We start from the raw sequence: 15,532 nt of genomic DNA on the forward strand, positions 1-15,532 counted from the left end.
GATTTTTTTTCAGGTTTACCACTTCCTTTATCATATGTGTACATTGTGTATTCTAGCTGTACTTGCCCTTGTTCATTTTTCATTCATTCTATGTCTTTACTATAATTGCGTTCTGGTTTGAACTTCCTTATAGTCATCCTGTTAAACTCTCTATTAATACTTTGAAAGGTTTAGATACATTTGATGGAGTTTCCATCCTGTATATGCTTGAACTGATGTCAGCTTATATTTCCATAATTCACTCATCTGCAGTAACAATTTGCAAGACTGGAGACATGAAGCACCTAAACATGATTTTATTCTCATCAATTTGGAAGATTAACCTTTAGTAAAAAAGAAAGTTAAAAAATGGCACAGAATGTATTCTTAACTACCAATTTTTATAAATGGCTTTGTAAAAAGGTGTGATTGTTTTATTTTACATGGGATAATATTTTCTACTACCTATAAGTTATGGAAAAAGAAGATAACTAAAATTTATTCCTGTAGAGGAATATGATAGAAATAGAAGACAGATTTTATGTTTGTCACATCTCTCATGAGTACCCATATTCAAAACTTAAAGTCATATTTTTTACTATGTTAGACAGATAGAAAAAACATAATATTACATATAATAAGACAACTATTTGTGACATTTTAAAATGTACTTTATTAAATGATGACATTTACTTTATTAGCTAACGTTTTAGTTTGAAATTTGGGAGGCTGATCTACTTAAAACATTTCTGGACGGCCCCTACTGAAAAACAGAAATTGTGGGTGGTACTATTTCTACACTTTAATGAATGGTTGAACGTGTTTGTTATTAGTGCTGGGTAAATAATTCAACTCCATTGTAACTTGTTCTCTACCCTTGAAAAACTTGTAATGTCACTAAGTATCATCTACTTGTCTATTGTTATTTTGGCGAATGTCATTTTAAAAATTTAATTTGAAAAGGAATAACTTTCACGAGATTAAATGTAGATTATCATTGGTTTGAGAGTGACATTTTTATACCACAGAACCATGTTGTACTGAAGTCCCAGTGTTTTGAAGCACTAAGGATCTTCTCAATGTTTTTCTGAATTATATTTGAACTCTAAGTAAAGTTTTCTGGGCCTTGGTAGACCAATTATGGATCTATCCTTCCAGGAACTATTTTTTGGCCCACTTATGCTGGACTAAAATCTTTCATTAATCATAGGGGAGGGGTATTAAAAATAATCTTATGACACTTTGTGAACTTGTTCACTCATATGGTCTGGTCATATGTAAGTTGAATGTTTGAATTATAGTACTTACTCTCAAATTTTGTGATCTCATCTTTCAAGTTGCATTGCATTTCTCAATTGCTTACTGCTAATTCCTGCATCTCAAGAATTGGGGTCCTGAAATATAGGAAATGAGAAATTGAGATGGATCTTCAATTACTTTGTGCTGGCATGTTGCATGGACCTTGGTGAGAAGCCTTGACCTTGTCATCTGATGATGCAGGTAACTGGGATCTGGGATCCTAGGACAGAATAGCATTTTTTAGACATCTTATCAGCAAAATTTGGGCATAATCAGTAGGAATGGTTCAGAAATATGTAGAATAACAGTTTGGAACCAGCGAGTTAAAACAATAAACAGAGAATCAAGGTAAACTCCCTTATAGATTAGAGGAAAACAACATTGTTTTTTTACCATGTGAATTCAGAAGACCAAGAACATTTAGAATGTATCACAACTTTATACCAAAGACATTGCGTTGGTTCTTTATATAATATACATTTCAAACCTAAGTATTTATATTCCAATTCTATTTATTGGAATAAATATATATCAATGTATTTGTGAAATTATCAACTAATTCTAGTACGTTTCACTGTGTGAAATATAAAATCAGCACATATAAATATAAAATATATAACTATATATAATATAAGAAAAAGACACATATTGTACATTGTTCTGTTGTGGTTACTGTATCAAAGGCAACTCTTTTTTATAGTATTATTCCATTATCTCTACCTCAGGGTTTGATAGAGTTGGACCTTAAGCCTGACCATTTGTATATTTACAGCCTGGAGGCAAGAGAAATCACTGTGATTAAAACATTACTAATTTAAGGGCTAATAATGAGGAGAAAAATATGGACTTCTCTTGTAAATATGAATATATTTGGTGATAGAAAGGCAGTAGTGTAAGTTCCTGTCTGGTTGGATGGTAGACAGGCCAGGACATTAAATAATCATACATATGAACAATTTTTCACCTTCTTGGTTTTAGCTACTTTTGAAATGTTATATATATATAATGGACAATTATATTTTGATAAAATACCTTCTAGTCTGAACAGTTCTGTCTGAACTGTTCATCTCTCTATAATCCCTTGTTACTAAGATTAGTTTTGTTCAAGTAAGACAATCTATGCTCTCAGTGTAAGATATTCTGATTGGTCTGTTCCTACATGGAAGAAGAGTAAAGGGTCAGGTAGACATTTGTGCCAGTAAGACCTCATTTGGGAAAATGTCAGCTGCAGAAGGTGAGAAGTAGCTCTTAAGCAAGGCTTACTTTGAATCCATTAGCTCCACAAAGCTAATTCAGTTGGATAAATAATACTTGAAAAAGCCAACACCTTTGTACTTCACTATAAATTATTGAAAATATGATCAAATTCCAAATGAAAAAGACTTAAAATTGTCATTGATAAAAAAATGCAAATGTGAGAAATCTGCTGAACAATATAAATTTTTTCACTATTCACAGAATTTTAGGGAAATAAGATCAATAGCATTGTTAGGAACAATAAGGTTTCCTTCTTACAAGTAGGCACCCATGGATATACGCCTGTATAAAGATTGCATCATTAGGATACTACATGCTTCCGCAGCAGGTCTACCTAAATTACAACAATACAGAGATTAACATGGCACTTGCACAAGGATGATATGAAAATTTGTGAAGTATTCCGTAGTTTTCATTCTTCAGATGCAAGAAATGAAAAACAGTTATTAAAAAGTTGATTACAAAATAACAAGTGTAACAACACACGTAATTCATATTATTAAATTTAGTTTGACATCAGTGTATTAAACCTTCACCTCAGAAAGACGTTTATACAGAATAACTTTTACAAAACTTTTGAAATTAGACAACATTGTCATTTTATCCCAAAGAAAAATAATATTAGGACCTAGGAAAAAAAAGGAATCTTAAAATGTTTCTATATGGAATACAATCTGAAAGGACACATTAATGAACCTATATATTATAAAATAATATAGAATTCAAAGTATATCTAGGAGAGAATAAAATAAATTATGAACATTATACAAACATAGAATATAGAGTATTTTAAAATAGACAACATTGTCATTTTATCCCAAAGAAAAATAATATTAGGACCTAGGAAAAAAAAGGAATCTTAAAATGTTTCTATATGGAATACAATCTGAAAGGACACATTAATGAACCTATATATTATAAAATAATATAGAATTCAAAGTATATCTAGGAGAGAATAAAATAAATTATGAACATTATACAAACATAGAATATAGAGTATTTTAAAATATTCTTTTTCAGACAAGCACCAGAAATACTTTAGTTTCTGTACTACTCATTTCAACAGATAAGTTAAAATTGTTTCTGATTTAAAAATCACAAACTCTGCAGAAATCATTATACATGTATACAAAAACTCTTGAATACATTTGACACCCATTGCAGGCAATTCACTTGGAAGAATTCCACGGAATTCATGAATTTTTACAGTACAGTATTGGTGTTGCCAGGCGCTGGTGGCTCACTCCTATTAACCTAGCTATTCAGGAGGCTGAGATCTAAGGCTCACAGTTCAAAGCCAGTCTGGTAAGGAAAGTCCGTGAGACTCTTATCTCCAACAAACCACTAGAAAACTGGAAGTGAAGCTGTGGCTCAAGCAGTAGAGCACTCACTTTGAGCTGAAGAGCACAGAAATAGCACCCAGGCCCAGAGTTCAAGCCCCATGACAGACCCCCCCCCCCAATAAAATAAATTTGCACTTATTTGGATTGTGGAAATATTTTGTATGGACACGAAGGATGGACTTGCATTTTTGAAATTTGAGAAACTTAACCCGACCATTAGGACTTACAAGAACAATTTGTACAGCCTTCTACAATTTCATAGAGGTAGTGATGCATACTTATCCTTTGGGCAATTTCGAATGCAGTTTCTTCTAAGTTGTTCTTCAGGCCTGGTTTTATATAATGGTTGAACAGAAGGAGATCCAGCATATCTTTGCTATCTCAATTCTCAGCAGCAAGATGTAAGGGGGTCAAGAGGCCTTTAGTTTGGGCATTGGTATCTGTATCATGATGAAGTAAGAAAGATGCCATTCTGTTATTATTCCGTATATATGCACTGTGCAGGGGTGTCCAGCCCTCTACAGTTATTGCATTTGCCACTGGAGCCACCAACTCACGGACAATGTCTAAGTGTCCACTGTAGGCTTCCTGATAAAGAGGGGTATACTCATCGTCATCCCTAGTATTCACATGAGTAACCTTTTTGGAAAGTAGTCTCTGCAATTGATACCATTCCTCACTTTTTCATCATGTTCCGTGTCTTCATCAGAATTGTCTATCCAGAGACTGAGTGCAAGTGGGAATGAGGTGTCCATGTATTTCCCTAATAGTTCCCGTTGGTTGAACTGTTCAGAAAAATCCAGTGAATTTATTTATGATTTATTTTTCCTTTTTCCATTTTTACTATTCTAAATTATTCTAACTGGGGAGTATGATAGAGAGCAGAGGAAAGACCTCCATTTTCAAAGGTACAGACTGATAATATGGAGCAGTGGTGTCTTCATGTGCAACTTATTCTAGGAATGAGAAAAGATGAAATAATGCCTTCTATATAAATGCTTTGGAAAATGGAAGAGCAGAAAGTGAAATGATGCAACCAAAAATATAAACGCAACATAAATTAAGATATTTATGGAGCAATCATATTATCTATGAGAACCATGAAAGAGAGAGAGGAAAAGAGAGACAGATGTGCAATGACCTAGCTAGCCACAAAATGCATGCCTCTGATTAGAGGCAAGAGCAAAGATGGAAATAGAATTTATGTATTTACTTGAAATTAGTAATTGCATTTTTAGTAGCCTACATAAAGAGACATAGCTTTGACCAAATTGCAGACAAGAATCTAAATCCTTGATAATTCTAGTAACAGATCTGACTGAAATCAGTTGAATCACACTTTTTCTGTATAATGAAGGAATAGGTCCAGGCTAGGAAAGCAGCTAGAGAAGGCAGGCCAATTGTATCTGTGACAAAACTTTGTGGAAAATGGTATTGAGGATTACTTACTGTTGATCCACTTGCACTGGAAGCATGATTCTCTACTATTGCTTGCAGATCCTCAACTATTGCTTTGATAATTATATTCTTCAAGAAGAAAAAGTGGGATTTAATTGTTAGCAAAGTACTACTAATACATTTTGACTTCTCATTAAGCACCTTCAATCATCAAAAACACATTAAGACAATAGACAAGCCTACTTTTTTAGCCTACTTTTTTTAGATGATAACAAGTGTCTTTGAAAAACAAGGAATTTAAGTTGTCATGCAAAGGACTTCGATTTTACTACTGCATTATACATTTTTTCTAATGTTGGGTACCAATAAATAATGAATCTATTAGAAAGCTCTTAAACCTCATATGTCAAATCGTGGGTTCTCTTATACTATATTATGGTATTTTTTATGTATGGTCTTAAGAAGAAATTTAAATTACTAACTTGAATTTCTGACAGGACAATATCATCACTGTAAATCTTGCTTCTATACTCTCAGTTTTAAATTACTATTTAAGTATGTGCATTAGATAGGTATAGAGAAAAAAGTAGAAGCCACACTGGTGGCTCCTGTCATTAATCCTCGCTAATCAGAAAGATGAAGTCTGAGGATTGCGGTTTAAAACCAGAACAAACAAAAAAAAAAAGTCCATTAGATTCTGATTTGAAAGAAACCAACAAAAGTTAGAAATGGAGCTCTTGTACAAGCAGTAAATTGCCTTGAGAAAACTCAAACAAAAAAATAACAAATTCTGGGACAGAGCCAGACCCTGAGTTCAAACCCTAGTATTAGCACCAGGCCACTGAATTAATTAGGTAATTAACTACTTAAAAATACATTAAGTGGTCACATGTGGAGGGCAGGATGTAACAACCATAGTGACTGGATTGTGTATTATTTTGTAGCAAGGCAAATTATCATTTGTACTAATCACTAAGATTTTATTTGAACTTTTTTGTACAATAAACCATGAATTTAGCATGCATGTGTATGTGTGTACATGTGTGCACATATATGTATGTGTATATGTGTGCATGTGCTGTTGCAATGTTGCTTGCCAATGTGGACAGGGTGAGGCTAAAAAGAGCTAACTGTGTTGCAATGTTTTTATTATCATTGTTCTGTCATGTCATTTTAGTTGAACCACCCTTCTCTACATTTTATTTGTCAAATAATAACATCATCAAAATCAAAGCATTTACAACATTAAGTTAGATAAAAGAGATCATTTTCAGCTCTTATTATATGTTAGGTGAGAAGATACAGACAAAATTAGGTAGTAAATTACTGCTGTAAGATGACTGTCAGTACAAAAGGTGTATTTGACCTGTTAAATTGGTTATACTTTTAAGATATGCTCATTGAGTGAGTTTGGCCGACTTGACCGAACAGGTATTACTCTCTGCTTATTCCTGGATAAAGTCTTTCCGGATTTCTTTTTTTTCTGGGGGTCCGTTCATGGGGCTTAAACTCTAGGCCTGGCTCTGTCTCTCAGCTCTTCAGCTCAAGGCTAGCGCTCTGCCCATTGAGCCACAGCACCACTTCCGGCTTTATTCTTTTTTTTCTTATGTGGTACAGAGGAATCGAACTAAAGGCCTCATGCATGCAAGGCAATCGCTCTACCACTGAGCCACCTTCCCAGCCCTCTTTCTGGATTTCTGTTGGAAATAACTTTCTTTGAAAGATCATATCTATTCTCACTAAGAGATAATCAGCTCCATATTTATTACAGTTGAATATCCCATCAGATTGACTGAAAATCGGTATTGTGGATATGCTTATTAGATATTCATTTCAAAAATGAACGAACAAACAAAAAACATGTGTCTTCTCCATATTGTGGATGTATATGAATTCGTTTTGTACATGCAAATATATCTTCAGTAATGGCTCTTTTGTGAGAGTAACTACAGCAATTTTAATAAATAAGGCTTTCTAGTATCTTTTTCAATAAAAATACCATCCCAAAGCGAATCTTGCAATTTCTGAAAAGCCTTTGACTATTTTAGTATTATTTCAGTTCATTGACTATAGAGCTAAAGATATTTCTGAAATAAATATTGTTAAGATCTGAAAATGTAAGTGGGTATATAGGCATTTTATGCATCATTTTATGAAAATCCAGTTTTTATGAAACTAAATGAAATAGAAAAAAAGAATGTACCTGAATTTGGTAAGCTAATTAATTATTAGTATAACTTTGTTTTCTATTAACACAGTCCTTTTAATGTAGATGTTGCAATTAAATTATTTCCTTTGTTTCTCTGTACTTCAGTTGTTTTTAGAATCTTTGTAGTTATCGATTAGGATTAATCTTGTGTTTTGTGTCCTACTCCCCAGAAAATGAGTTATTTTCAAATATTAATAGTTTATAATTGAATCTTCAGTATCATCAGAATTTTTTTTAAAATGCAGTAGTTTGATGACTTTTTAAAAACAATTGTATTCACAAGTTGGAGAGTCTTTAATTCATGCTTAGGTCTTGGTGTCTATGATTTTTACCCTCTCGTTCCTAACATAAATTATAGGTCAGGCTGCATTTTTGTGTTTATGAAAGGTAAAATATTTATCTGGGGTCAAAGGTGATTTTTATATCAGTCTTGCTTTAATAGTATATTAAAATAGTACATTTCTCTCAAAATTTTGGGTATAAAAAGTAATCAAAATACATGTAATGGCAAACAAGTTAGGTGAGCTACAATGTGGAAATGATTGGTCCATAAGACCTTCAGTCTGTTTACATTAAGAATTGGACAGGTCATTCTTTCAGTAAGACTGTGTTAAACAGAGATGTGATCCCCAGACGTGCAGTGTTGAGTCATGGGATAGAATATGATTTCTCCTATTTTGAGTTAGAAATCAAGAATATAACACTTTAGCAGTTCCTTTCACCAGGGAGGTATGAATTGATTATGAACTTGGAGTTTTCATATTAGTTACCTATTTTCTAAAAAAGATAAACTGAAGTATTATTAGAGTGTACACAATAATTCTGGGAAATTTTCCTAGAGTTAGTAGACTAAGTGCTGGTATTTTAGTCATAAAATAGAATGATACAGTGGGAGATGGGCTAACACTTACCATGTGTGCAATGTTGTACAAGTAACTCCAACTCTGAAGATTTCAATATCACCATCTGAAAATTTAAAACAGAAGTAGTTCCACTTTATGGAATCATTGTGAGGATTAAATTAGATACCATAAGTAAATTACTTGGAAAAGCAATCAATAGGCATTTGATATTTCTACTTGTTATTTTATCATGTGATGAATTTTAAGATTTTTGCTGTAATTTTTATATTGTGTCTATTTAGGATATGAAATGTGATATATTGATATTCATTGCATTGGTCACTTTTCTGTCATTATGAGGAAAATACCTGCAAAGAAAATTTCTGAGGAGGATACTATTATGTTGACTTATGGTTTAAGAGAACATAGTTTAAGATCAGGTGTCTCCATTGTTCTTAATTATACTTTTATTAAATAGTTGTTCAAAAGAATTTCCATTCCACAAATCAGTTTATAAGTACAATGTATCTTTACATATCCTTCCCACACCCTTCCAAACCTCACCCTACTTTATTTTTTTCTAGTTTCATACTATCTGCATTAACTATTATGCCTTCACTCTCTTCCTCCATAACTCACTTTATTCCTTCCCTTTGACTTCCCTTCACATCTCCCAAGTGATCGTTTCCTGGTATTCATTTTGTTGGATTAAAAGTTCAATTGTATAAGAAATTACACCTTTTAAATACTCCTCAGCAAATAGTATGCTTTGGTTAATACTGTTGTGTAAACTTGCATAAAGTTCTAGCTTCCAAATACGTGACAGAACATGGGTCCTTTGTGTCTGGCTCTGACACATATATTTTGCTTTTACAATATTTAATATGTGAATATTTAAAAATTATTTTCTTAATTGTTATGTTTGTGAAATTCAAATAAATTTATTTTTTGTAGTTCTAAGCATATATGTCTAAATAACAAATACTTACTCTATTTTTAAGAAGCACATACTTTATTAAGAAAAGCTTCATCACCTGATCACTTTTTTGTAAATATTTGTACTTGAATTTTAAAAAATAATGTTTGAGCTGGGCCTGGTGATTTGTAGCTTCCATTTTCTAGCTATGGTGGGAAATGAAAATAGGGTTTGTGATACAGGAGAGCATGAGAACCTATGAGACCTTATTATAAAAATATCCAGAGTGAAATGATTAGAGATCTAGCCATATCAAGCACTGGCTATCATATACTAAATCTTGAGTTAAAACACTAGTAACATCAATCTTTGTCAAAATAGAAGAATATATGTTTTAAAAATGTTTATTATTTAAAAATTGTTTGCAAAGGTTCACATATCTTCTATTTCTTAATTTTCAATTTACTTAATGTTTAAGAATCCAAGTATATTGTGACTATTTTATTTCTACAAAACTTTAAAATAGTACCAGGAATATTATGATTTCATATATTAACATACTTTTACTATTTGTGATAATTTCCTCTTTAATATGATAATATCAGTATTCCAAATGAGGGTATGTGGTGTGTGTGTGTGTGTGTTTGTGTGTGTGTGTGTTTATGTGGGTTTTGTGTGTGTGTGCTTTGTTTGTACTTTGTAATGCTTGGGAGATCACACCATTGTTCACATATGGTAGGCCAATGTTTTACCACTGAGCTCTACTCTCTAGTTATAATCTAAATAGTGTTTTAAATTATGACCTTTAAATAGTCAATGCTAGTATGATTTTCAAAAATTATATATGATAAAATGTGGTCCACCTTCTATGAAGGTTAGCAATTTTTATTATTATTTTATTGTTACTTTATTGTTATTTAGAATTTTTCCACTGTCTTTCCACTTCCAAACACTTGTGTTTGTTATTGACAAAGATTTTACTTTGCTTCTTTTCTCTCTTCATTCTTTTTCCCTTAGAGTTTACCTATTCTTTCACTTATTTCTTTGGAAATTAATTATTATATTTCTATTACTATTTCTTTCCATTGTAACAGGTCTATACAATGCTTTATTTTCTATTTTATTTTTCCCATGTTCTCTGACTCCCAGTCCAAACTATTAGGTGGATTAAAAAGTAACTTGATTCAGGACACTTTGATTATTTTCCTCATTCTCTTCTCTGAAGTTTTTCTGTTCTTTGATCCACAATACCAATGATATACAACTCCTATGTGGTCCATCATTCTATCAGCTCTCACTCTGCTCTGTTGTACAGCTCAAGTCATTATCATTAAATTTTATGCTATAGAGTTTTTTAAATCTTAACTCATTCCTAAATTAATTTTATTTGCTTCAAGCATTTTCTAAAGACATTTTTCTATATATAATATCTGGGTTCTTGTGTTTTCACAAGGTGCAAAATATGAGTGACTATCAAACATCTAGATATCTCAGTAGAATATTGGTCCATCGGCTCAATACACTCATATGTAAATTCAAGGAATACAGGTCAGTTAGAACAATCCTGTAAAATGATGTAGCTTGAGCCCTCATACTAATTTTGAATCTTATTACCATGTTTAGTAATGAAGACAACATAGTTTTACTATAATATCAGATAAAAGAATGTAACAGATTTGTCAAAAATAAATTCTTATGTGTCTAGGGAAGTTGAGTATTTCTTTATATGTCTATTGGCCATCCTTCTTTCTTCTTCAGAGAAGTTTCTCTTTAAGTCTTTAGCCCACTTTTTTATTGGGATTAGAGTTGTTTCTTTGAGAATTTTTCTTGTGGGATTTGGATTCAAATGTTTTTTTTTCTTTCTTGCGATTGTTTTTAACATATTTTAAAGATGATTACTTTGTTGTTTGTATGTCCCTCTCCCACGGTATAATACCTGTTTTCACTGTATTTGATGTTGGTACAATTTGTGGAGGGGAAGTGAAAAAAACAAATCGCTTAAATAGGGACACAGGTGGACCCGTTGCAACAATGAGATGTACAAGATGATATGTCGAAAAAAGAACTTTACAACTTTGGCGTGCTGAGGGGCAGCGGGGTTGGGGGTGGGAAGATGTGAAGGGATGCGAAGGGGAAACAAAGGAGGAAGCAACAATGCTTGATAAGAAATGTACTCATTACCTTGACCATTAATTATAACCCCTCTGTATGGTATTTTCACAATAAAACAAATACTCAGTTTTATGGTCAATAGATTTTGAAAAGGATCCCATGACTTTATGAAATAAAAATAGAATCTTATGGTTGTATTGGCACTATTACCTCCCTCGATTTAAAGAATGATCTTAGACTACTATCTCAATCCTTATACAAAAATTTAAAATAAAAAATGATTATCAAACTAAATGTGAGATGTAAAAACCTATAAAAGATTAATGTAAAAATTCATGACATTGGATCAGTAGAATCAGTAAAGATTTCTAAAAAATGACATGGAAAGCATTAGTGGTAAAGAAAAGCAAGAATAAACCGTATAATATCAACTGATAGCCTTTCATAATTCAAAGGACACTATAACAGGAGTGAAAACATATCCAACAGATAGAGGGCACATATTTGTTAATGCTACCATGTTAACTTTACAATGATTACGTATTTTTATATCTTCTAATGATACATAAATTTTTCCCAGAATGGGATATTTCTTTACAGAACATATGTAAATTGATAGTCAATAGGAAGAGCATATGAAATAAGCTCTTCTTTAGTATCTAAGAATAAATAAAAAGAAAACTCACTAGTATGACCAAAATATAAAAAATGACTCAAAATATAGTACTGCATTTGTGCAGAAACTGATATACTCCACATAGCAAATCGATTTGTATAACAATGCAATCATTTTAGCAAGCAAGTTTTTAAAATGTCGAAGAGAATTGCATAGGATCGATCCATTACACTTCTATGAATGTATATAAAGAGAAGTAAAAACTTTTTTGGACAGGGAATGTAGGTCATTGACAGTGCACTTGAGTAGTATGTTTCAGACCCTGGGTATAATTCCACAAACAAATTTTGAAAAGACGTACTATAAAGGATGTATGCTGGACAAATTCCTGTAAGTCAATTTTATATCTATTTTAATGTCTGTTCTAAAATTTACAGCATTTCTAGTTGAAGAAATGCAAGTTTCTGAAAATTAGGCTTGGAAAACCTATGGTTGTACAATTCACTTCCAAAGCACTAAAATGTAAACAATAAAAGGAGATAATATATTGCAAGTGAATTACATGTCAGCAAAAAAAAAAATTGTTAAAAATACTTCACACAAAATGCAGAATACCTAAAAAGATGCTTTTGGTGTTGGCTAAAAACTTTGTAAACTACAGTTTTTAAAACAAAGATGTGATTTCTGTTTATTTTGAGGGCTTTTTCTTTTTATTTTGAATTTATAAATGCATGTGAAGGAGGAGACTGCAATGCTTGATAAGAAATGTATTCATTATCTTGCCCATGTAATTGTAACCCCTCTGTACAGTATGTTCACAATAAAAAAAATAAAAAATATAAAAAATATAAAAAAATGTATGTGATAACTGTAATACCTAGGAATTATGCATCACTTCTAAGTAATTGATAACCTTTTCTGGAAGAAACTTTTAGCAAATGACAGAAGACACAAATTTATGCATCTGCATTTTATGAAAGCCATATATTACTTACTCAATCCAATTGCTTTTCTCTACTTTGTTAGGGAAAAAATATTCTCAAGATAAGAGCCAATAGCAGTGAAAAGAAACAAAATACAAAATCATCTTGATTTATTTGTGAAAATAACAAATGAAATAAAACAATTCCACTTAAGGGAATCCAATATAAGTATATATAAAGATATGCCTGGATGCCAACATCCATTGAATTTTTGAAATTTTAATTTCTATGAACATATGAAAACTAGAACAAGAAAATACATTTATTTTTTAGAGCAAACCAGACTTGGAATAAATTTCTTAATTGTTTTGAATTACAAAAGAATTGATACTCTTTCCTTTGGAAACATTTAAAATGTTTATCACTTATTATAATTCAAATACCAAGCAAGAGTAATTTTATATAATCATTACAAATATCATTTTATTGCTATCATAATATAGAATAAAAGACCCGCCCCAATATACTACCTACCTAACCTTATTCTTAATTCCTAATCATTACCTAACTATCTTAAATAAACTAAATAGTCACATCTTTAACATAGACGTAAACATTCTATACTTTTACTTAACATTTTTCCAGGGGCATGTATTCATTTTTCTAAGAAATGTTCACAGCAGTTAAAAGATGCTTTTGTGAAATTAATGTGATACATTTTGTTGTTGTTGTTGTTTGCTAGGCCTGGGCATTGTCCCTAAGCCTTTTTATGCTCAAAGACAGGACTCTACAATTTGAAGCACAGAGTTAATTCTTATTTTTAGTGGTTAATTGAAGATAATCTAACAAGTACTTTTCTGTCACTGGCACTTGGTTTGAGGTATTTTTTAATTTTAATTGTTTTAATATTTTTGTTTCACTATAATGTTCATCATTCTACACATAAATTTAGATATATGTATAAATTTCTGATGACAAATAATCTTTAAAAATGTGTCTTTCTACACATAACACATATATATATATATATATATAAATGTTATGTGTAATATATATATATATATATATATATATATACATATTTCTGAAGACAGACTCCTTCCAAAATGTTATGCTACTATTTTTTACCTTTTTCATTTCAAAGATACAAATCCTATTTTTCTAAAGGTTTCCTAGAATAAAATATTATTTCAAAAGAAAGTAGAGTTTATTACTTTTAAGGGAATTTTAGATATACACATGATATTTTAGTAACATTACAGTATAATACTTGAAAAAGTTCTGTCCAAACTCTTAATTATTTGTGTGTAGTGAGGGGGAGAGAGGAAGTTAATTCATACTGGTTAAGAATTTTCAATACTTCCAAAAACTATTCCATAATTTGTTATAAGCACATAGTCGAGCTACCTGATATGGTTTAATTTTTTCTTTGGTTCTTTATTTGTTCTAATTTTTAATATGGACGCAAACACAGTGATAACATTAAAATTATTAATCAAAAGACAAATAATAGCAAAATCATAGACACATATCAGACTTTCAATAATTAGCACTTATGAAGCTAATAATTTTGATGAAGAGGATGATGACCACAGTGTAGCATGATAACAAAAATGTTGTGATTGAAAAGGCAAAAATTGTAGACATCTTTGAATCTAGATTTCCCACATAGAATACATAGTTATAAACAGAGTTGGATTACATGCATTAATAATAATAGGAAAGTTTCAATATCAAGAATATAGGGTTTTATTGAATGACATTGCACCATTTGTTAGGAAATGGAAAGACTTGGAAAAAATTATATTAAGTGATGTAAGCCAGGCTTGTACAACTCATTGTTACAATGGGTCATACTGTATACTTGTTTCAGCATTTTGTAATTTCCCTTCCCCTACTCACATTAGAAAAATGTATATGCATGATGCAGGTCGCCGACAACAAATATAGTGAAAACAGGGGCTATACCATGGAGGAAGAAAATAGAAGAGAAACCAAAAAATCACATACTATATGTTACATACCTTAAAAAAATATCAAGAAAGAAAAAACAAATTGTGTCCCTGTCTTGGGGTCCATTTCACTTAACATCATCTTATAAGGCCATATGTACATGGATAATGTTTTAAAAGCCATTTAAGTTCCAAATGTTGTCATTACGAATTTGCCTCTGAAACACATGTTACCTCATGTCGAAAGATGTACTTGTGCTATTTCAATGAATCCACAAAATGTTCATTTTACCTGGAGAAGCACCATAGATTGTTAATGTAAGTAAATGTGAGGAACTGTCACTGGAAGTGGAAACTGATTCCAAGAGAGGAATTGAACATAGAGAAATGACAAAGTTCAAGTTAATTTGGGCTGTCCTTTTAATGGTACAAGAAAAGAATCCAAGACTTGAAGGAAACTCTGTCCCTGACTTGTTCAAGTGTGTTCTTTACTCATATAAAACTTGTCTGTAAACTTCTAGTTGAGAGTATTACAAAAGGAAACAATATGCCATTTGAAAGCCAGCATAGAACAAAAGGAAATAATTTTGTTTTAAATGTGTTCTACTAGAAAGAAACAAAGACATAGAGGTTTTAAAGTGTTTTATGCATTGATAAATCACTCCTGAGATGATTCTCCTGTTGCA

General features: G+C 31.4%; 1 pseudogene; it reads left to right on the forward strand.

Moving 5' to 3' along the window:
• The first annotated feature begins 2,848 nt into the window (after positions 1-2,848).
• On the forward strand, positions 2,849-2,948 carry LOC122127774 (annotated as a pseudogene).
• The last annotated feature ends 12,584 nt before the right edge of the window (positions 2,949-15,532 follow it).

This window comes from Dipodomys spectabilis, unplaced genomic scaffold (genome assembly GCF_019054845.1).
Source record: "Dipodomys spectabilis isolate Male_0828 unplaced genomic scaffold, ASM1905484v1 ptg000311l, whole genome shotgun sequence".
In the NCBI taxonomy this organism is placed as follows: domain Eukaryota; kingdom Metazoa; phylum Chordata; class Mammalia; order Rodentia; family Heteromyidae; genus Dipodomys; species Dipodomys spectabilis.